This window comes from Pseudorasbora parva, chromosome 16 (genome assembly GCF_024679245.1).
Source record: "Pseudorasbora parva isolate DD20220531a chromosome 16, ASM2467924v1, whole genome shotgun sequence".
Lineage (NCBI taxonomy): Eukaryota > Metazoa > Chordata > Actinopteri > Cypriniformes > Gobionidae > Pseudorasbora > Pseudorasbora parva.
This window is the reverse complement of record NC_090187.1, coordinates 7,545,334-7,568,865: the sequence shown is the minus strand read 5'-3', so window position 1 is coordinate 7,568,865 and position 23,532 is coordinate 7,545,334.

Genomic DNA, 23,532 nt, shown 5'->3' with positions numbered 1-23,532 from the left:
TACTCTTTACTAGATGTGTTGTGTCATGTCTAATGTCTTAATAATGGCATCAGAATGCAACCAAAGCAGATAATAGTCATAAGAAGATGGCTATACGTAATTGTAAATCATCCAAAATAAATGCCATGATCATTAGATTTTATACAGGTGTACTACAATGTTTTTGTAAATGGGATCAGCAACCAAATATTGAAATATGGAAAATTACTGCCTTTTGCCTTGGCATGATCCTCAATTTTTTGCAGAAAATACAAAGGCAGAGTGCAGTGACTTCAAAATAGGGGTCAAAAGTCTTTAAAAAAATAATTGTATATAGATAATTTTCATTACTAAAACATTTTCATTACTAAATGCCAGATTTCCAGTGTCCTACCTATAATTAATTTGGCTGGACAACAAAAAATCTTTAAAGTCATTATTCTCAGTTCCACACTCCAGTGAGTTAAAGGTGCCCTAGAATGAAAAATTGAATTAACCTTGCCATGGTGAAATAATAAGAGTTCAGTACATGGACATCACATACTGTGAGTCTCAAACATCATTGTCTCCTACTTCTTATGCAAATCTCATGAATCCATAACACAAGGTGGAAAAAAGTGCTTCTCAACATAACGCCAACCGTGACGCAAGCACTGGGGATCATTTATATGTACGTCCCCAACATTTGCATCTGTCCAAACATGTTCAGTGTCAGGGGGAAATGGGAGCGAATCATCAAAACTTGCATGGACACACTTCATGTTCCAGGCAGTTCAGGAGACTTGTCTACCCTTCCCACAGATAAAAAATGTCAACAGTCATGGTTGATGTGTATAATCGGATACCGCAACAATTTAATTCAAAATCGTTCGTTTGTTCGGCCCATTTCAAGCAAGCTTCGCTCAGCGTCTTAAACTGAAGAAAGTGGCAACTGTATTCCTGCAAGCAGTAAGCAGTGATTTATCCACTTATTGACTGTTTAAACAATTTCTGATTAAATTGAAAGTTTCTTAGAGAGCCATTGTCTAGATGACGAAAGATGCTAGTACAGTAACAAAAGGAAACTCCAAGTACCATACAAAACTAAATAGTGTCTAATGACAAAGGTTAATATTATTTTATATTACAAAATACAACTGTATATACGTTGCTTACAGATCGTTCACTCAATCCTTCTAGCAAACGTCATCTTTTCCACCATATAAGTTAAAACGACAGTCATTTGACAAGGCTATACATGCGTTGGTGTGCAAAGTCAATTGCGCTGGGTGCAAGATAGGGCCCTTTGTTTCAAATCATTCTAGGGCACCTTTAAGGTCTTTTGCCTTTGTAGGGGAGAGTTGAGGGCTGCAACAACAACTTTTAAATGACAATATCCTGGCCGGACTACTGTTGTCAGTGATTTTAAATTAACATAACTTCTTAAAATCTAGGGAATCAGGGCCATTGTATGATTAATTGAAAAAAAAAAAAAAAAAAAAGTCTAAAATGCAGCTCCTTTAAAATAAATGTTAGGATATTTTGTCATTTTATGCAATGGCATATACATGTTGGTGGCTTATTCCAAAAGGATAAGGGTGTCATTTACTCACCTTTTTTTGTCTTTCCAATCCCTTAAAACTTACTTTATACTGCTGAACACAAAAGAAGACACTGAATAATGTTAGCAACCAAACAGTTTTGGTTTTTATTACAATGAGAGAAGAAAAAAAACTCAAAATATAATTTATGTCTCACAAAAGAAAGACATGAAGGTGAGTAAATTATTTAATTTTAGGTGAATTCTTCTTTTATTATTTTATTTTAATTTTATTTTTGCATTGTAACTAACTCCACTTACCTAAAGGCAACCATTTCAAGTGTAGCTTACATCCAAGCAAGAAACAAGGATACCTCCAAACATATTTGCATAACATACTTAACATACATACATTTTCAGGCAATAGCAGACAGATCAATGCATGACTGCCACTGCACAGATCTGATTCGTCTTCATAATGGAAACCCATGACTGCAAAAGCAGCCAATGATTCACCTTCCATAAGGCTGAGGATGGTTGAGCAAACCTGTCAGTGTTTTAAGATGTGGAGCAACAGCAGCCTGGGAGGATACACAGACGCCAGGATTCTGATATGTTACCTTTGAACATCTCTGCAGAGACTGAGTAAAAAAAAAAATCTGAACAGAGTGAGTTGTTTTTTAGCCCTATGCCAATAAAATGGCTAGGAAATAAATAAAACCTATTTTAAAGGAACACATCCTAAGTCTATGAATATACTGCATGAGCCATATATAATCCAAAGGCAAATGGAAGATGAATATATTTAAATCAGTCTTGTCTTTCTTTATTTGGTATGTGACCAAATGCAACAGAAGGAAAAAGTTATCTGACTCTCTCATAATTGGAAACTACATTTATGGTTTATTGAAAACTAGAATTCTTCCCAAACCCATCATCTTGCATCCTTACATAAGCTCAAAAGAATGAAATGACCCTTCAGAGTTGGGTTTAAGTATTCCACACAAGTGATGAAGCCTGTTTTCATGCATCTAGTTTTTAATATACTCCCTGATCTACCAGAAAGCTTTCCTCATTTATTGCCTATACGAATTGAACCAGAAGTTTAAAAGGGTAGAAGGGTATCAGGAAAAATAAAGAGATCAAACTTCATATGAGACCAAGACAGTAGATCATGCTTGATATTTGCACCCAGCTTAAAATAGATAATCTCTGTTAGAAACAGGTTAAGCAGCTTCGTCTTTCAACCTAGTCATTTTGCAGAGAAACACTCAGTTTGTATTAAGCATAAAATATAAAAACACACATAATAACTATTTAATTAAATTTACTTTAATCAGAATGTATAATTGCAAAATGTGAACACAACTTTAGAGAGATATTTGCACCAAATAGGCATAACATTATGACAGGGAAAATTAATAACACTGAGTATCTCTTCATTGCGGCACCTGTTAGTGGGTGGGATATATTAGGCAGCAAGTGAACATTTTGTCCTCAAAGTTGATGTGTTAGAAACAGGAGAAATGGGCAAGCATAAGGATTTGACCAGCATCTCCAAAACTTGTGAGGTTTTCACTTGTGAGGTGTTCCCGGTCTGCAGAGGTCAGTATCTATCAAAAGTGGTCCAAGGAAGAAACAGTAGTGAGCAGGTCACAGAGTCATGGGCGGCCAAGGCTCACTGATGCACGTGGGGAACGAAGGCTGACCTGTGAGTTCCGATCAAATAGATGCGCTTTTGTAGCTCAAATTCCTCAAGAAGTTAATGCTGGTTCTGATAGAAAGGTGTTAGAATACACAGCGCGTCGCAGTTTGTTGCATATGGGGCTGCATAGCCAGAAACTAGTCAGAGTGCCTATGCTGACCCCTGTCCACCGGTGAAAGCACCAACAGTGGGCATGTGACCATCAGAACTGAACAGCGGAGCAATGGAAGAAGGTGGACTGGTCTAATGGATCACATTTCTTTTACATAATGTCGATGGCCAGGAGCGTGTGCTTCGCTTACCCAGGGAACACATGGCACCAGGATGCACTATGGGAAGAAGGCAAGCCGGCAGAGACAGTGTGATGTTGGGAAACCTTGGGTCCTGCCTCTTTGTGGATTTTACTTTGACATGTACCACTAACCATTGTTGCAGACTATGTACACAGTTTAATGGAAACGGTATTCCCTGGTGGCTGTGTCCTCTTTCAGCAGGATAATGCTCCCTACCACACAGAAAAAAAGGTTCAGGAATGATTTTAGGAGCACAACAATGAGTTTGAGGTATTGACTTGGCCTCCAAATCCCCCAGACCTTAATCCAATTGAGCATCTGTGGGATGTGCTTAACAAACAAGTCTGATCCATGGAGGCCCGCAACTTACAGGACTTAAAGGATCTGCTGCTAACATCTTGGTGCCAGATACCACAGCACACCTTCAGGGGTCTAGTGGAGTCCATGCCTAAATGGGTCAGAGCTGTTTTGGCAGCAAAGGGGGGACCAACACACTGATCGGTGTATGCTGTATAGCAGTCTGTATCTAGCTATCAAAAAAAAAAAAAAAAGTACAAAAACATATAAATAATAATTTAATGATGAGATTGAATCTGAACCTTTGCTTCCATGCAGGTTTAATGCAGTTAACTCAGTAATAATGAATTATGTAATATCTATTCCTCCATGACATATTGCTCCACACACACACACTTCAGTCGTCTGGGTGTTAGTCCGCTCCGCTGGCTTTCTGGTAAATGCTATTGGTTGGCCCTTTCAAGGTTACAACCATCACATCTTTGAATGATGTACTGATAACGGCTATTTTGATAAAAATATACTGCCAAGCGAGTGTCAAATGCTATGTTTCTCGACAGTGAAACAAAGGTCTATTTATCACCTTCACTGAAATTGATCTCAGATGCTAACATTGACCTTTAAAGAGGACGTCGGTGTGTGTGAGTGAGTGTACAGACAAATACATTGGTTTTAAATGAGTTAACCTCTGTCATCTTTCAATTCAAGCACATATTCATCTTATACCAAGTCTAGTCAGGCAGTTTGTGATTCGACCAATCATGGATTTGGACAGGTGTAACATTTTAGAAAATCCAACACATGTATGTTCACTATTATTGTACTGTTATGTGCATTGATACATGAGGCAATTTGATGCCGTCTCCCGTGATACTTTACAGACTTTCTGCTCTGGCTGAACGTGATGCGTTCATGTGTTTGGAAGGAGACGTGGCTTTGTAGAGTGCTATGAAGGGAGGAGGGGATCTTAAATGTTAAAAAAGCTAGCTTGCTATTGTTAGCCTCTCTTAATACTACCTTTTAATAAAACAAAATACTACTAACTACTAAAATCTGTTTTGGATGGTACCTTAAAATAAATGACCATCATATTGATGATAATAATACGTGTCGTGTCATTCATGGGACTTTTATTATTTTTCACAAGAAAGTGACTTTTGTACTGACAAAAACCTAATTTTTAAAATGTTTCATAATAATAAGTACATATATTGTCTTCTTAAAAAAATAGATTTCTTTAAAAAAAATAATTTAAAAAAATAACAGCAGTGTAAATGGTAAGGTAAACCAAATAACTATATATTATAGTGCATATAATATTATGAACACCTTTTGTAGTGCATGTGCCGCATATTAGGAAAATACAAAGCAACATGGCTAAAAATAAGAACAATCGCTTAAAATAATATTATTTCTAAAGATTGTTTTGTAGGTTAGCATGAGAATATGCACGCAAAAAGGATGGTAGATGTCCCTGAGCACACACTCTAGCCCCCTCACTATTTAGACAGCTAAAAGGTTGAAGAATTGTCATGCTTTTGCATAACTTGTCTCAGGCAATTCATGTGTGTCCACTGAAGGGCTGGGGATTCACGTGAAACCGAGACTTTAGGCAGATACATTTAAATGGGGGCATTTCTGTCCCTGTGAGAGTGGATGGCCCTGTCAGCTGCACGGCTGCATGGTTTGCTGGAGCAGGTTTATCTCTCGATCACTCTCTCTCTCTCTCTCCATCTCTGTCTCTTCTATATTCCAGAATAAATGAGGACAGATGAGGTGTAGATGCACAGATGCACAAATGGTTTGTAGAAATTTGATACCCAGCGGCATCACATTGACTCCACAACTATGACCCATGTTACTGTTGAGCCAACATGTGACACAAGAAATGTGCTTGGAAGTAGTCATTCGGGACATTCGGTGTGCGGTTATTTTTTTATTTATTTAAAATGGTGTTGTGGTAGTACTTTTCTATGCAAGAGACCGGGTATAAAATCCAGAGCAAACACTTTATTATTATTATTTGAAAAGCCAATATTCAGCGAATTGTGCAACACCAACTATAGTTTGTATACGCTTCATACAACATATTTACCCAGACCACAATTCATTTTTTTCAGTGTCTGTGCCATGCACACAAACACAAAACACCATCATGGTAACAACACTAAGGGTAGGTGTTACAGTCACCAACTGGAGTGCCCCTGAGAGCCACTAGAGGGCCTCCACACCAGAGTTTAATAATTCCTTCAAAGACTTAATTTCCCATCATCCCTTTCCCCAGACTAATCTTCCATTATTGTTTTCAGCTGTGTCTCATTAGTCTCATTAAGCTCACCGTAAGTAATGCCGGTTTATCAGTCACTTCTCGCTAGAACTTGCATGACTGTTAGTATTGCTATGCTGAACCTTGTATTCTTACTTTTCCTTATTTTTGGTTTTCTCCGTTCATCTCAGCCCTTCTCTCAGTTATCGTTTTGACTGGTGTATGACCTTTTGCCTGCCTTTTTGACTTTTTTTGTGGATTGCCCACACAATAAAGAATGCATGTGGATCCTCAAACATCATGTCTCTGAGCACTACATAGCCTAACAGTAGGCGATTTGTTTCAGAAACTTTTATTTTCATCTTCAGCTTCTTTTAGCAAGCAAGACTGAGGTGGCAAACACTAAGAACTCATTTTTTGGACAGTTGAGAAGACCACATTCAGGTTTGTAGTACCCATAGCTTAAACAGTAGAATATAGTATTAAGAATTACAGTCAAGGATTTGATTCCCAGAAAACGTGTGAATTGATATACCTTGTTATGCAATTGAAGTTGTTTTTAGACAAATTATGTTAATTTAAATAAACATATTTGGCAAAGCAGAAAATGTAAAGAGGGTATTTTCTCTATTTTCTCGCCACACTAGAGACTCATTTGCTTCATTCCAGTTTCCATTAGGCTTTGGAGTCGATGCTGATGTGTTGCCCAACATGTTGGCTAGTGGTCATCAAAGGCTCCAGCGTCCCTCTGCTCTCTCATCCTCTCTGATGATCAAGGGCAGCCGCTTGCTTTATATACTTCTGACTGCTGTAAACACATTTCTCTGCTAAATTAATGCCTTTGGGTTCCAACAAACACGCCAAGGTAAAAGCTCAAAGCATTGTTCATCAGTTCAACAGTGATCAATGGTAGAGCACTCAACCCCAGACACAACTTTAAACAGAGCAGTGTTTTCCTGTGTTTTGATTACTTGTTTAGGTGGGACATCAATCATTCAGATAATTTAGTCTCTGTCTCCTGCTGCACAGGATACATTCAGATCTCTACATGCTACTGAATGTCAGACAGAGATATTCTAGACTAACAATGAAACATTTTATTTGTCATTACTGAAGTGAAAATGTAGGCCTACTAGCTCAGCATCAGACCACACACCAATGCACCACAAACAGACTGTTCGCTGACCGGCTGATGGATAATGCATAAGGGAACTGGTTGTTCATATATAATTGACAGCTTCATGCAACTTCCAGATGATTCTACCTTGAACTGAGTAGTTTTTTGAGAAAACGAGGGCTTCAAGGTATTTATGTATGCGCAGTTTTAGAAATGCACAAGTATTAACCCTATAAAGCTTACTGGCATCATATATGATAGGCAAATTCCTAAGCCTCTAAATTATCAATCTGATCAAAGCTTTGCTGAAATACATGACCTCTGTCATCTCATTTTTTGTTAGTTTTAGTATTTTTTACGGTGGCCGAGACAGCTCAACACGCAGCAAATGAAGAAAGCACCAGCAAATAAAGAAAACATCTTCATCAGTTTGACAACACGCGCGCTGCAAATCCTCACAACACATGCAAATACAAAAACGCGCAGCAAATCCTCACAACACATGCAAATACAAAAACGCGCAGCAAATCCTCACAACACATGCAAATACAAAAACGCGCTACTAATAACACAGACCACAACGGAAATGTTTTAAGGGGACTCCTTTGAGTGACGAACCCCTACTGGGACCTGCTTGTTTACTCGCCTGTCACCACTGTTGTTGTCACTGACCAGCTGAAAGGTGAGTTTTTTGTTTTGTTTATTTAAACATCCTGAACGTATGATTGCATGGTCTTTTTTATACAGTGTAACAATATATTTAGGCCAACAATATCCAAACGACTAAGCAATTATACCATCATGATATAAAAGTAAACAAAAAAAAACCTCACCTTTCAGGTCAGTTTTTGAATTTGCATGTGTTGTAAATTTTTGCAGCGCGTTTTTGAATTTGCATGTGTTGTGAGGATTTGCTGCGCGTTTTTGTATTTGCATGTGTTATGAACTTTTCCAGCGCGCGTGTTGTCAAACTGATGAAGATGTTTTCTTTATTTGCTGGTGCTTTCTTAATTTGCCGCGTGTTGAGCTGTCTCGGCCACCGTAATTTTTAGTATAATTCTAAAAACGAATTCAGATTGTGTACATGTACTTATTTACTGAGAAATACTGATTTTCATGATTAACCTAAAGAATGAAAGCTGTATCATATTCTTGGAAATACTGGAACAATATCATGTTTATTGCCATGCAAAATAGTTATTTCATACCGGCTGCAGCGCTACTTTTGCATTTAAAAAAAAGTGTGTTTTAACAAAAAACTAAACACTAGGGGTGTAACGCTTTGGAATGAACCTCGGTATTGTTCGGGGTTTGGTACAGCGGGAGGGAGTAAACTAAACAAAACAAAAAACATTTATTAGTTTATTAGTTATGTATCTCTTTTTAAATAAATAAATAATCTCAACTATTGTTGGTCAACACATTGAATAATGCTGTGCGTACTTCTTTGGGCCTTTAACTTTCATTTCTACATTTCCATAACTGTTTATTTCACACCGACATAATAGATGTTCTGCAGTGAACTGTAGGAATTACTAAATAATTCTGCAGGAGTGAGGACGAGCCTTGACACCGCGGCTAAACTTCACTCTTAAAGGGTTAGTTCCCCCAAAAATATAATTTATGTCATTAATGCCTAATGTTGTTCCACACCCGTAAGACCTCCGTTCATCTTCAGAATACAGTTTAAGATATTTTATATTTAGTCCGAGAGTATATACAAGTGTATGCACAATTTACTGTCCATGTCCAGAAAGGGAATGAAAACATCATCAAAGTAGTCCATATGAGACATCAGTTCGTTAATTAGAGTCTCTTGAAACATCGAAAATACGTTTTGGTCCAAAAATAACAAAAACGACGACTTTATTCAGCATTGTCTTCTCTTCCGCGTTTGTTTTCAAACCTCAAATAAAGATTCAAACAGTCATGAATCAGCGGATTGATTCATGATTCGGATCGCCAATGTCACGTGATTTCAGCAGTTTGACACGCGATCCAAATCATGAATCAATACGCTGATTCATGACCGTTTGAATCTTTATTTGAAGATTTGACTAAATATAAAATATCTTAAACTGTGTTCCGAAGATGAACGGAGGTCTTACGGGTGTGGAACGACATTAGGGTGAGTCATTAATAATATCAATTTCATTTTTGGGTGATATAACCCTTTAAGGCTTCAATATACTCCGCTCCCAGGGCTGCGAGAACAAAATTATGTAATTTTGTTCTCGCAGCCCTGGTTTGGGAGTTCTCGCAGCTTGTTCCCGACACATCGCCTGAGCAGAACTTTTTTCTTGCAGATGTCCAAGAACTATTGTGTGATTGGTCATACATTTAAAGTGGGCGGGGTTTATGCGGAGAAACGCAGATGATCAGCACCTGCTTTTCTCGTGAAGTATGGGATGTACTGTCCAGAACGAACTTTGTTCTTGTTCTTGCCATCTCGAGAAAACGAACAAATTTCTTCGTTCTTGCAGAGTATGTTCCAAGCTTTACTACTGCGCAGACTCGAGTCCCAAGATTTCAGTACCATATTTGGACATTGGAGGCTTCACATTTCTACAATGGAAGAGAGTGAAGGTGTCGTCTTTTTTACATTCTGTGTTTGGGAAAAATACATGTACTGTTACACCCCTACTTAACACAAATTTCATATATAGTCTTTCAATAATTCAAGCACTTTTCAAGTACCTTTTCAGAAATATGGCCATTTTCAAGGGTTTTCCAGGACTTCAATTTCAAAAAGTCAAATTCAAGTACTTCAAGTACTTTTAAGCACCTTGTACAAGCCCTATTTATATTTCATTTATACCCTTTACTGTTTTACATTTCACACCTACCAACACACATATAAACTTAAAATCTTTAACAGTAACATAAACTTAACAATATAAAACACATATGTGGATAAATGCACAGTGACCTGATTAAGATGGCTTTTTTGTGGTAAAATGAATGTCAAAAAACGACATTAAGTTACAGCAGAAAACAATTCAGCTGTTAGAACTTTATATACACTATGTAAGTGATGCAATTTGAACATATCTCACTGATTAAACACATGCGCGCACAAACAACAACAGATATTATTTTCATTAAGTATTTAATATATTCATAAAACACTGCTTGGTTGATAAATCCATGAAGACTAGCAGAATATATTCTCTCTTTTACTCTGACCAAAGCCTTCCCTGTGGCATAATGACAATCGCTTCACAGAGAACCTTCTAAAGACGCCTGATCTCCATTTTATTTTCACAGTCCATGACAGAGCCGACCATGTCATATCAGACGCTAGATGGTGGATTCTCATGAAACCCAAGACAGGGAGTCGGGACGGGACGCAGTGTGATCAGACAGGTGGGATGACTGAATGTGACAGTTAGAGAAGTAACCATGTTGGCTGTGTTCTACAGAGGGAATGAGATAAAAGAGCTCAGGTGTGGCAGGCAAAGTGAGAGGTAGACAGAAGTCAATTAGGTTTGCCTCCCACCTGTGATTGAGGCCAGTCTCATTTCTATTTAACAACAGAGGAAATGAAAGTTCATTGGGCAATATTGTGGTGAGCTCGAGCCAGATGAGACTTGTTTTAAAATAGCATCATGGCAGACAGAAAGTGAGAGAAGTGTTAAATTAAAGTATGACACTATGGAAATTTCGCATCAGATGGCAAAACTGGGAAGCCTTTTTGTTATGATGGAACAAGAGACTGTTAAATGCATTTGGGAAAAGTGAACTAAATGCTTCAAATCACACTGCATCTTAAAGAAGGGTAGAGTTGTTGCTGATGGATATTTACTCCACTTGATTCCATATACCTTAGATTGAAAATGTGCATTTAAACAGACAGTTTCTTGAACAATTGGTTAAATTCACACACAGACCTGAGATATTTGGAAGATCTTACACAGTCTAGGAGGTTGTTCATGTTTCTTGGGAGAAAAAAAAACAATATAATAACATACAATAAGAGATTGAAGATATAAAATAGTGGATAGCAGTTTAGATCATTTGGGTTTAGGATAATTTGGTGAGAAATCTTTGAGTTCATAATGAAATGAGTTTGATATAATAGTCAAATCTGAGAACATGCAGTTTGAAGACTGACGTCTTTATAAACTGAAAGCAAAGATATGAATAGGGTATATTTTATATCAAAAAATGCTCTGAACCCAAAATGGATTTACACAAACTAAAAATAAAGCATTAGGATGTGCCCTGCTCTCTCCTAATAGAACTAAAGCTGATGATAGACAGGGCAACTTTTTGAGCAATGTTGCCGGACAAGCGATGTTGCTGTGGGCATTTTACCATTGAGAATGGGCGACACATTTCTTTTTGGATATCCAGATAGAAATTTGCTGCCTCAATGGGAAAGTGCCCAAGCAACATCTTTCAGCCACATTGGCCGGCAACATTGCTCAAAAAATTGCCCTGTTTATCATCAGCTTAAGAGCACTAGTATAGTGTAAAGGTTTAAACATATAGCCCTGAAAAAAGGACTGTCCTACATTCATTTATAGAAAAACTATTCTATAAATGAACATGCACCCCAGGATATTGTGTGTACGGATATTGTGAGTTTGTAAAGGGTCTCTTGTATGGTATTTCGCTTATGCATGTCTTATGAGCAGCTTACTAGTTCACGTAACCTCTTATATGTCTTGTCTCCTATCAAATTAAAGCTCATTAATGACTCACCCTAATGTCGTTCCACACCCGTAAGACCTCCGTTCATCTTCGGAACACAGGTTAAGATTGTTTATATTTAGTCAAATCTTCAAATAAAGATTCAAACGGTCATGAATCAGCGTATTGATTCATGATTTGGATCGCGTGTCAAACTGCTGAAACCACGTGACATTGGCGATCCGAATCATGAATCAATACGCTGATACATTACCGTTTGAATCTTTATTTGAGGTTTGAAAACAAACGTGGAAGAGAAGACAATGCTGAATAAAGTCGTCGTTTTTGTTATTTTTGGACCAAAATGTATTTTCGACGTTTCAAGAGATTCTAATTAACTAACTGATGTCACATAGGTCACAATCCAAGGGATCAAATCGACCATAGAGATTAGGACTTCTCAAAAGCTTAAAGGGAGATGCAATTCATGAGGTATTCATCATACCTTCTTCAGTCAAAATAAGAGATATTAACACCATCGGACCAAACTATCAAGGCTTTCCCCTATGATTGTACATCAGACATTCATCAGCAGCTCAGGCAAGTGATTAATGCAAGTAACACACAATATTCAAATCATGGTGTAGTTAGTAAAACTGTAAATCCCTTTGTTTACACAAAGGAGCTTATCAATGGTGGTTTCTCCCAGGTGTTTCCATAAATTTCATCCATCTGTTCTAATCAATGCTGAGCTTTCACAGGATGGATGGATGGATGGATGGATGGATGGATGGATGGATGATGGATGGATGGATGGATGGATGGGTGGATGGGTGGGTGGGTGGGTGGGTGGATGGATGGATGGATGGATGGATGGATGGATGGATGGATGGATGGATGGATGGATGGATGGATGGATGGATGGATGGATGGATGGATGGATGGATGGATGGATGGATGGAATCAGATAGCAATTTAGGCTGTCATATGGTCATGTCAAAACTATATCAAGTTAATGTACCTATATCAAGCTATATAAAATATTCATAATTAATCATAATGATTAATCATAATGCATTATGAATAATTATTCACATTTCTGAGCTAATTCACTGCAGCACTAACTAGGAAATGCAGAGAACAAATTCCAAGTATGTCATACACGTCATGTAACTGTCACTTGCATTTTATGTATAATTATATACTTCAAATATCATGTATCCTTTATAATTTCTATATCATTCCAATATCCTATGGTTTATTGCAATACATTTATCTTTCAAGTAGAGTAACTACAGTGAAAAGACACCCTGAGATTTTTGAAAGTCAGCATTCTCATGTGAAATGTGCTCATTAAAGTAAGCACATCTATAATGTGTTGACAGTGCAGGCAGACAATACAGTAGCTGCTTTTCATCTCAGTTTGGAAATATTTTGTGATAGATGAACTCCTTCATCTTTTTGGTTGCTTGTGAAAAAGCTGATCCAGTTTGCTGAGCAGATTCTGTGAGCATTGATTCAAGTGTGATATCAATATGCCTTCTGTTTATGCAGATACTGATCTTAAATCAGAGTGCTAAGCAAAGCTTCTGACAGTTCATAGAGAGCAGCCTAAAGAGAGAAGGCTTTCTAAGAAGAAAAAGCGTTGAGTCCCAGCACAGCTCTCGCTGTCTTGTTCTTTGCACCTGATTCACTCTTTAACCCAGATTTATGAAGGTAATTGCTTTATTATAAATGAGCGATGCAGGTGGTTCAGTGAACTAGTCATAAACAAGAAAAATGGATGTGGGCAGGTATCTCCATATCAGTGTACAAGTTATCAATCTTAAAACCTAATGGTACTGCAACAAGGTTAAAGACTTTTACATCCATTTGTTTTCATTATGCATGTGTGAATCAAGGGCTTATAATCAGACCATTTTTCTTCTCTTAACATCATAATTATTTACAACAACAACAAACAAAAAAATTATAGTGATCGTGGAGAGTATACTGTTATGCATGTGTATAAAATTATTAAAAAACATTTAAAAGTCTATATAATTATGTTGTGTGATTTCAAGAGAGCAGCACTAAAGCTACCATTTGGAGAGAAGATAAATAAATTAACTGTGAATTCTTAATAATTTTTTTGTGAAAGGAGGTATTTGTATAGGAACAAATGGCTGTGGGTAGGTTGTGCAGTTTACTACACCAGAAGTTATTAAAAGGAAATAAAAAATTAAGAGAACTTATATGAAAAATCGCAGAGAGTAGGAGAGAGAGAGACTAGACAAGAAATTTCCTCACACATACTTGGCTCTAAGCATGCGGTCTAGGTCTAAAATACAGTAAACTAATATCCCCCGTATTAGTTTACGGTATTTTAGACCTAGACCTGTTCAAGCCACAGGGCAAGTTTGCTGGATAAGTGTCTTTACACAGTATCAGACCATTAACCAATCAGAATCAAGGAGCAGAACTATCTGGGTTAAACCATTTGATTCACATGGATTCATTTTACAATCTTTTTTATTATGGTTTCAATGACTATACACCATGCAAAATGGTTAAGTATCATAGACACTAAAAGAAATGGACATAGCGACCCCATAGACTTCAACGGTGAAAAGTGAAGTCATTTAGAAGCACTCATTTACTGATAGCTGAGCATACTGCGTAGGCTCAGACTGAGCTTGACGACGTAGATGTGACGTGAGCAACCTGTCTGACAGTTGGAAGTCTTCTAGTAGTTGTGCAAAGTAAAATCTGAATCACGTTGTTGAAATATTATTATACCATTGCTTTTGGCTTCTCCTCTTGCATCTCCCTTGACTTTATCGGACTTTATGCTTCCACGTCCCCCCGACTGCCTCACAGACAGTAAAAGATTGCCTGCGAGCATCTCCTCCTGTCTATACTGTAATTTCTCTACAGTGCGACAGAGTCGTGTTGGTTATGACGCAATTGTTAGCCTATTTTTACAAAAACTGCTTATACGGGCAATAATGTAACATACAAGGTAATGGAGCCTTTAATACGTTGCCGTGTTTCTATATAAATAAACAATGGACAAATGGAGTCTTTAAACGCCTCAGATGTAAAGTTATTCACTGTCAAAGTGACGCCAAAATGAATGGGAGTCAATGGGATGCTAACAGCAGGTGATGGCTTGATTAGCAAAGGCCGCCCCTATGGGAGGTACACTTTCCGAGTGCTAGATTACCTCCTTGGTGATTATATGTGAATATAATATTTTTTGTATAATTTTTAGCCAGCTTTTAGGCCGGACTCCCAGACTTTCATACATACAATTTCTCAGCAGTTATACACTTTTCAAGGTCTAGCTACTTAATTATTTCAGGTGGAATGATTCTGATTGGCTAAGAGAAAATAAATAGTCATTTAAGTTTCGACACATTGTCAGTTAATCAGATGCATGTCTTCATAAATCACTTTCACCCCAGAATTAGGCACGTAGTGACCTTCCAGATTTTGAGCAGGCGCAAGCTTGTCCGGAAAAACATACTGTCACTCTCCCTAGGATGCCTGTTGTACATCTTTTTCATCCTTTATTCTGTGTTGTACACATTATACTACGCACATACACAGATACACAGTTTCTCCAAGGTTGGAGTTAGTTGAGCCATACAGTTCTGATCAGAAAGTTTCCCAAAACATACTGATAGCATGTGCTTTCTTTCAGTAAGATGTACAGACTATATTCAATATAATTATTTAGTGTAAAATATAAAATGAATAAAATTTAATATAGCATAAAAAAAAAAACATATTTAATCTCTGGAATCCGGGCTAAGTGAGTAAGCACTGTTACTGGCATGGGCCAGACTCTCAGTCACTCCTCAGAGACCAATATATATATATATGTATATATATATATATATATATATATATATATATATATATATATATATATATATATATATATATATATATATATATATATATATATATATATATATATATATATAGAAGCAGCAGTGGATTTCAGAAGCCGCTACCTTCAATACACAGTGCATAACAGTTTGTTGTGGCGAAAGCGCCAACAGTGGTCAAGTGAGCATTAGAACTGGACCACGGAGCAATGGAAGAAGGTGGCCTGGTCTGATGAATCACATTTTCTTTTACATCCCGTGGATGGCTGGGTGTGTGTGCATAACTTACCTGGGGAACACATGGCACCATGATTCGCTATGGGAAAAAGTCAAGCTGGTTGAGGCAGCGTGATGCTTTGGGCAATGTTCTGCTATGGAGGCCCCACCTCCTAACTTACAGGACTTAAATGATCTGCTGCTAACATCTTGGTATGAGATACCACAACACACCTTCAGGGGTCTAGTGGACTCTATGCCTCGATGGGCCAGGGCTGTTCTGGCTGCAAAAGTGGGACCAACACAATATTAGGAATTGAGTTATGGGTCATAACGTTATGCCTAATCGGTCTATATGTTCTGTGAGGCTTTCTTTGCATGTTCACACACAGAGTGGAACAAAAATAAACAACTCAACTCAGCAGCATATTTATTATTGTAACATTGACTTCCAAACTTTATATTCAATGATGATATCGTCTGCCTCAGAACCATCTTCATTTTCTCTGCAAATATCGATGTTATTAATTAAGTAATGTTTCATTTATTTGTATACACTACCACTTATATTTGAGCTTTCACCTGAAATTCTTCAGAAATTTCCCTGTACATCTTTGTACATTTTAAACATCAATCTCAAATCACTGTCTGGTTCGCACAATCAAAAACGCACAATGAAGAAAAATGAACCCAGGCCTGTTCAGTTCACCCTCAAAGCTATCATCGTGGAGTCAGGCCTGCTCTGAAAATCTGTCATGCCACATTACGGGAGGATAGCTGCCTCTGCTCTGTCTGCTTTTCATTGGCAGCGGAGAATTCAATGAATATTTTATGGCTATGGATATTTTGTAACATGGTTCTAGTGAGCCAGTATATATGCGTTTAAAACGCCTGAGAACTGAGTAGAGTTCACAGCAGGAGAGCTTGCTGCTGTAGTTAATCTGTGGCCTGAGCACACTGGCCAATCTGTTATGCAATGTGCACTTTAAAAGAAAAAAAAATGAAATTTGTGCATTTTATATGGAGCCTGTTGGGGAGTTTTGTAACATTATATGTAGAACATGGTTCTACAAAGAACAAGAAAGGGCACATTGGTTGAAAAGATTTTTGCTAATATTGCTGATTTTGTATGAAAAGTCAAAATAAATTTCCAAGATTCGCACACATGTCTGTAAAAATTATAACTCAGACTTTTTGTCTTCACCTCCCAATCATCACACCTCTAAAAGAGACAGATGGGTGCTATTTACAGTACTGAAATATGATATTGTCCTTGTGAAAAGGACCATTAAAAGCTTCAAAGAACAGCGATGCCAAAAACCTCTTAGAGATACCAAAAATGATTCTGGCTTGCAGAGGATCTCATTAAAAAAAACAAAAAAAAACAAGCAGAACTAATTTCTGTGTAAATTGTTCGTAAAATCACGCTTACATCATTTGTCGCATTCAATTCAGTTTAGCAATTTACGCAAGAAAAGATTTAGGAATGATTCGTTCTGCTTGTGTTACGAGAATGAGGCATTTTGTGTAGCTATGGTTCTGCTTAAAAGCATTTGTCATCCAGAATGTCTTTGTTTTTATTATGCAAAGCCGTTAGTCGAAAATTCTTTGGAAAAAAAAATCTCTTTGCTGTCTTGATGAAGAACCTCACTAGTGTTGATGGTGATGCCATTTCTTTGTTCATAACAATTGGAGACTTATTAATAAATGTGAATTATTGTGATTTAATTTGAGCCTGAAAAGATATGGTTTCAGAGGGATGTATTGTTTATGATATACTATAGACATAATGATTCTGTCAGTGAAAATTATGTGGTTTAATTTCCAGAAAGGATCTTTGGGGAGCTTAAGTAGTAATATAAGTAATTAAGTTTAGAAATGCAATCTGTTCAGACCTTCATATGGAAAACAATTACTGCGCAAACGTAGCATTGCTCACTTCTTCACTTCATCACATCGATCAGAGTTACATCAAAGAAGCTGCTGACTTTGAACATATGCCCTAGTTCAAAACCATCCATCAATGTCTTTCCACTGGAATGCTGAGAGAAGTCAACATCCAAAGAGTGGAAACACTGTAGCTTACGGTGACCAATTTCTGAAATGGAAACGGGGGACATTTCCTTGCTCAGTGGGTAAAATATAATTGAAATAGTGTTGAGTGTTCATTCTTTACACGTCCAGTTAAAACAACTCGTTTCCGTCTCTGCACAGACTTCAAAAGGATCCCAGCATCAGTGGATGGTTTATTTTAATGCTGTCCTGGATCGCTTCAGAAGATTATTTGCTTGTTTTGACCATTTTGTTTTGTAAATGACACACAATGTAATGGAGCAGAGCCGGCACAAGTCAACTAAACGGCTGCCCCCCTTGGACACCAGGGAGCCCCCAAAAGCACATAAAATGACCTTGCATGTTACTTTATGATGATTGGAATCACGAAAAGGCTTTATACAATTACTAAATAAGCTGCAAAATGTTACGTTTTCTAATATATGCACAGATTGATTTTGACAACACTGCACAAGCTCGCGGTGCCATCCGCTGGACACTATTAGCTAGTTAGCCAGGGTTCAAAATAGCCTAGAAATCAAGACGCACCCTAGAGGCAGCAAATCTAATCTGCCGCAAGTGTTATCTAGCAACTCTCAATACACTTCTGAGCTGTAAAATCCTAACTCTGGTTTGGCCAATCGATCGTGTATAGAGTCGGTGGGCGGGGCTTAACATAATGACGGCCGAGTTGTGCTTGTGTGCTATTAGTAAACACAGAAGCTGGCGAACGGCGGTCTTTCAAATCGACTTTGACCGCGATTCTGGAAGACTTGCAGTTAAGCTTTTCTCTTAGAAAAGAACAAAGAACGGCACTGAAGTCATTCTTAAGAAGGGAGGATATGTTCTGAGTTTTGCCAACCGGATACAGCAAAAGTTTAATCTGTCAACTAGCTCTGCTTCACCTTCGGGCTCTGGTTGGTTTTTGCGCTATCCAATTGTGTGCACGCCATACAGAGGGAGTTTGAAAGACAACCATTTATCCCGCCCCTCGGATTGAGCCCTGTCAATGGTGAGTTTCCAGACCAAACATCTTGATGTGGGTCTGGCTTGTCAGGCTAGGTTCAAAAAAGCTGACGGAGCTATACTCGCCCGGTAACCTTTTTATGAATGGATCTGAGAATGCAATATGGTTTAGTGGGAATATATTATCTGATGTGCTGCATGTATAACCCCTCCTGTTTGAACCGCTCACTCAGCATGAAAGTCAGCTGATACCTTTAGCGTCATTCGCTATAGAGCGTCTCTTGAGAATAGATGAATGAGATTTACTTGCACAGTGACTACTAGCTGGCCTCCGTTACACTCACCCCATTAAACATCACTCCTATTCGGGTCACGGCACCAATGTAACCCCTCCTGTTTGAACCACCCGCTCCAAGCAGGACTCCAACCCAGGTCCGCCAGCATGAGAGTCGGACACTTCATCAAAGAGGCTAAAGGCTGCAACCTCTAGCGTCAGTCACTAGAGCGTCTCTTGAGGACAGAAGAGTGAGGTTTACTTGCACAGTAACTACTAGCCGGCATCCGTTACACATGTATTGGACAGAGTATAGCATAGCTGTTAGCTTCCTATGAAAGCCCTAAACAGCCATTGATTATTTATTTTTTATTTTTTTCTATTTAGCAGTCACAACTTATTTTTCTTATGATTGTTTTTTTCTGAAACTGCACTGCACCCAGAGTCTACTGTTGCTCTAGCAAGGAACACAACTTTCACCCGCATCTGATCTATGGATAAACCATGCCCTTTGCTTCGCTTAATAAACATTTTATTTGTGTAATTGACACGTTTAAATGATCAACAGAGCATTCAACAGCTTAAGCACAGGCAGAGTGTTTTCAGAATGATGACAGGTTATTCTGTAACTATTCTAAAAATGATTTACAGATTTTACCCACTTTATGTTTCTTATTCGTTTGAAATAAAATTACATTACATCATTTGTTTGTTATTATTGTTATCATGTAGGATAAACTGTGACTGATATCATGTGCGATTCCTTCTAGCCATGCTATTCCGTTAAAAAGAGGTGCAATCTAAAAAAAAACAGACGATCAGTTTGTGTGAGAAATGGAGCCATATGTATATAATGTTTACCTCAAATACAACGCTATATCAAACAGCCTGGAACACGCTTTCGATTTCTCACACAAACGGATCGTTTTTTGTCTTAAAATATCAATGTGTCGTCATGAGCCACAGGGCTCTTTGTGCATATTGTCTTGGCAAGTTTTTTTTTTTTTTGTTGTTGCTCATTGCAACATGTAATGACATGAGAATCATAATCAAACATGATTATCTGACCTACACACAGCAACAGTTAGAGTTAAAAATCTTCATTTGTGTTCTACTGAAGAAACAAAGACACCTACATGTTGGATGCACTGATAAACATAACATTTTCATTTTGGGGTGAACTATCCCTTTAAGTGCAAATCAACACCAACACCCATCTTGTGGGTTTGCTACTGTTACAATTAAAAACATGACAGTTAGGCACAGCTACAACTAATAATTGATAATAGGTGTGCGAATTATCAAGAATTGACAATAGTCAATTGCAAAGTTGCTATATTGTTCTCAGACATAACTACATAATTATTACATGTTATTATTACATTTCACATTAAAGTAATAAGAATAAATATTGATTCAGTGCAGTTTTGTTACTCACTGATGCTTGAACTTCCCCTTTAAATAACAACACATAACGCAGGGGTTTTTGTAACAACAAAAAAAATAATCATGAAATGCTGACGTGAGTGTGCAGTTAAGTTTTGCCAATTTAAATACATGAGATACGATGCTTAACAGAAATTATATTAAAGTAAAGTTGTCAGGACAGTCGACAGTACACGTTAAGCATATTTCTGAGACAAAGTAATTGTAACAAAAGTACATGTCCTACAAAAGTCCTGCTAGGACAAAAACAAATTCTGTTCACTCTTTTACTCTTTATAAAAGTATACTAAAGTGTACTTCTTTTTCACAAGGGTAAAATACCTTCCAAAAGCATACCTTTATAGGCAAGATGTCCATTCCTCACTTCCCCATAAAGAGAAGCAGGCGTATGTCTGAGATGCGGTTGGTAAGCAGGCATGAGAGTTGAGATTGATGGTGCTGTGGATAATGGCAGGCTATCTCAGTACCTGTCTGCTTGCTGTACGGAAAGATTCTTCCCTCAGGTCTACTGATAAAAAAACCCATCATTGTGAGACGTGATTGAAACAAAATACTTTTGGTGTTTCGTAGCATTTGTATTTGTGTCTGGAAACCTCCCCCTCAATCTTTAGAAAGGAGAACATTGTAATGGAAATGTGTTGAGCCAATGCAGGGAAATCCAGTTGGGTCACATGTCCATCAGAAAAGGCAAACTGGTTCAAGTTATAATAGTGATGATGCCTATATCATTTCATTTCATTTGCATTCTCTTTGGCATAATTAATCTGTATAATTAAGGTTTCCATTACAAGAGAACAGATGTTGTTAGCCTCTTGCTGATAATGGACTTCAGGCTAAGATACATTTTCAGAACTGATTAAACTTAAGAAGTACTTATTTCCAGTGACAAATAATTTATTAACTCATTTAAAAAAATCTAAAGTATAACAATATGATATGACTCTAAATTGTTATGCTTCATGTGAAGGTAAAACACAATCAAATACAATAAAATTCAATTCTAATGATTCAGAATCAATCTATTGAGTCTGTTATTTTCGATCAACTGGTTCACATCAATTGGGGTGTTTCAGAAAACAGCCAGAAAGTAAAGGACTTTTATCCAAGGCTTGTTGTGATATTAGAAAGTTACTAATATAAAAAACATGTTAATTCATTTGATAAATTCTGCTCCTTCAGCGAGGGGATATTTTGAGTTTCCAGCCATATCTGTTGAGTCCATGTGAATTGAAGTGAGGTGTGACAGTGACCTTTACTAATTAGGTGTTGAGAAACTTGAATGGGTTTATACGGCTGAACGGTCTGAAGCATCATGTCTAAATGACATTTCCCTCTTACAGATCTGCCACTGAAAAATACATTCAGTTAGAGCTCAGAGCGGTTATAAGAAACTGTTACTTGTGTATGTGTATGTAGGGTTGGTGATATTTAAGTCAGTCTATTTACTTTACCCTTGAGACAAAGTACACTTCATCATATTTTTATAAAGAGTACTTTTTATGGAAATAATATACTTTAAAAGAAGTGAAAACTACAAACACGATTTCCAAAAAGGTGGGACACTGTACAATTTGTGAATAAAAGAGAATGCAATAATTTACAAATCTCATAAACTATTTTTTATTCACAATAGAATATACAGTCCTATATATAATATATTTCTAATCAAGATTTTTTTACAAGAAATGGCTCATTTTAATCCCACCAGCTTTTGTGATAATGTTTCAGTGAAAAACTAAACTTTCAAAAAGTATTCTAATATTCACAGCTTAGCCCATTGAGTCAATTTTTGCTAAGACATAAGTGTTGTCGCCTTGTCATATGAGCTTCACCTGTGACTAATAATGGATCAATTACGTCTCAAGTGTGTATAAAAAGAAGACCAGTACGCTAGACCTTCACATCAACTGCAACTAGACCTCTGCAAACATGCCTAAGATTCACCCAGAGACTAAAGTTTTGATTATCAAGAGGCTGAAGACCAGATCCCCTGCTGATGTGGCAGACACCTTCAATGTGTCTCAGCGTCAAGTACAGAGGATTAAAAAAAGATTTGAAGAGACTGGAGACGTTTTTGACAAGCCCAGGTCAGGCAGACCCCGCAAGACAACTGCTCGAGAGGACCGTTTGTTTCCTCAAAAATCCAAGGCCAGCCCATTTTCCACTGCAGCAGAGCTCCACGAGACCTGGTCATCTGAAGTCCCTGTGTCAACCAGAACAGTTTGTCAGATTCTGTCTCGAAATGGCCTCCATGGTCGAATCAGTGCCCAGAAGCCAGCACTAAACAAAAGACAATTGAAAAACCGTGTGGCATTTGCCAAGGCCCACAGCCTGCTAAAAGGATGGACGCAGGAAAAGTGGCAGAAGGTGGATTTTTCAGATGAATCTTCTGTTGAATTACACCACAGTCACCGCAAATATTGCAGGAGACCTACTGGTGCCCGAATGGATCTGAGATTCACCCAGAAAACAGTGAAGTTTGGTGGCGGAAAAATCATGGTCTGGGGTTACATCCAGTATGGGGGTGTGCGAGAGATCTGCAGGGTGGAAGGCAACATGAATAGTCTAAAATACCAAGAAATCTTAGCTACCTTTTATATTCCCAACCATAAAAGAGGCCATATTCTGCAGCAGGACGGTACTCCATCGCATACTTCCATCTCCACATCAAAGTTCCTCAAGGCGAAGAAGATCAAGATGCTCCAGGATTGGCCAGCCCAGTCACCAGACATGAACATCATTGAGCATATGTGGGGTAGGATGAAAGAGGACGCATGGAAGACGAAACCAAAGAATATTGATGAACTCTGGGAGGCATGCAAGACTGCTTTCTTAGCTATTCCTGATGACTTCATCAATAAATTGTATGAATCCTTGCCAAACCGCATGGAT